Source organism: Etheostoma cragini, chromosome 1 (genome assembly GCF_013103735.1).
Source record: "Etheostoma cragini isolate CJK2018 chromosome 1, CSU_Ecrag_1.0, whole genome shotgun sequence".
NCBI classification, from domain to species: domain Eukaryota; kingdom Metazoa; phylum Chordata; class Actinopteri; order Perciformes; family Percidae; genus Etheostoma; species Etheostoma cragini.
The window spans coordinates 33,853,974-33,855,810 of NC_048407.1; positions in this window are offsets into that span (position 1 = coordinate 33,853,974).

A 1,837-nucleotide genomic window follows, 5' to 3' on the forward strand; every position below is an offset into this window, starting at 1 on the left:
CACCTAGTCCTGGGTCTTCCCCGAGGCCTCCTCCCAGCTGGACGTTCCTCCACCTAGTCCTGGGTCTTCCCCGAGACCTCCTCCCAGCTGGACGTCCCTCCACCTAGTCCTGGTTCTTCCCCGAGGCCTCCTCTCAGCTGGTTGTGCCTGGACCACCTCCCTAGGGACCCCCCCAGGAGGCGTCCTTACCAGATGCCCGAACCACCTCAACTGGCTCCGTTCGACGTGATGAGCAGCGGCTCTACTCCCACCTCCTCTCGGAGGACTGAGCTTCTTACCCGGTCTCTAAGGGGGACGCCAGCCTCCTGAGGAAACCCATTTCGCTCGTTGTACCCATCAACTGTGACATCCATTCCTCTAATTTTAGTCTCAACATTTCCTAATTTCTACTTTTCTTTTCTTTGACAGGTCAACAGGTCAACTTTGACCCAAGGACAATACAAGGGTTATAATATATAACATAATAAACCGTTTTGTGGGAACCCAAACACTCCTGCAGGTTTTATTTCCTGCCTCCCATGTCTGTCACTTAGAATATTTCATGTTTTACACACAAATCCAATCATCACTGCAGTTTATCTCATTGTATTGTGACAGTTTGCATCAGTGCAGACAGGAGACGAAGACAATTACGAATGATTGTCTTAATTTGGTGAAATCAGGGGAATCAGAGAGGGAACCATGGCTGTAATCACGGAGACACGGCTTTGTCCTGCACTCAGCTCTGATTGGCTCTGACTACATGTTGATTTCATATGTTAATCTCCATCAGGGGGATCGTTTGTTGTTGGTCTGTCGGTAGGATTATTGGGGCGTACCATGGGCCACGGAACAACCCACAACAAGGGGCGGACACCCAAATTTACCCTTTTGTTAACATTGTGAAATAGGGTGAGGTCTAAGGTCTCAGAGTGCCCTTCTACTTAACCCTCATATTGTCCTTAAGTATCTATAGTCCTCATGTTGTCCTCATGTTGCCCTCATGTTGCCCTCATGTTGTATTCATGTTGTAGTCTTGTTGTCCTTATGTTGTCCTCATGTTGCCCTCATGTTGTCCTCATGTTGTCTTCATGTTGTCCTCATGTTGCGCTCATGTTGTCCTCATGTTGTCCTCATGTTGCCCTCATAATGTTCTCATGTTGTCCTCGTCTCGTCTTCATGTTGTCCTCATGTCGTCTTCATGTTGTCCTCATGTTGTCCTCATGTCGTCTTCATGTTGTCCTCATGTTGCCCTCATATTGTTCTCATGTTGTCCTCATGTTATCCTCATGTTGTCTTTATGTTGTCTTCATGTTGTCTTCCTTTTGTCCTCAGGTCAAATTGACCCGTTTTCCCATATCAATGTTCTTTGTAATGATCCAATGAAGGGTAATTTTGGGGCGTCTTATTCAATTTTATAGCATTGTAAAACAAATGGAAGTGTTTTTGAAATAGTATTGAGTAAAAGTTGACATGTTCCAGTCTGTGATTATCATCAACATCCATTCCTTTAATTTTAGTCTCAATAATTCCTAATTTCTGCTTTCTAACTCAAACATTAGGTATAATTTCCAATAAGTTAGTGTTACAAAGTGTTGAAAAGGTCAAATAAAAGTGACAGACGTTTGAAAATAAACGTCATAAGTGTTGAAAAAAGGGACAAAAACGTAAGAAAAAGTAAAAACTTTAACAACACAAGAGTCAAGTTCAGATTCTGTCTTTTAGTCTCACGTCTCAAAGCCCCCAAATCTTCTTAATCTTCAATCACGTTCATTTCCGTTTTTTCCTTCAGTCGTCACAACCGCTCCTGATGTGGTGATCTTATCATAAGACTCAGGATTAGGGAGGGGGGGGGGGG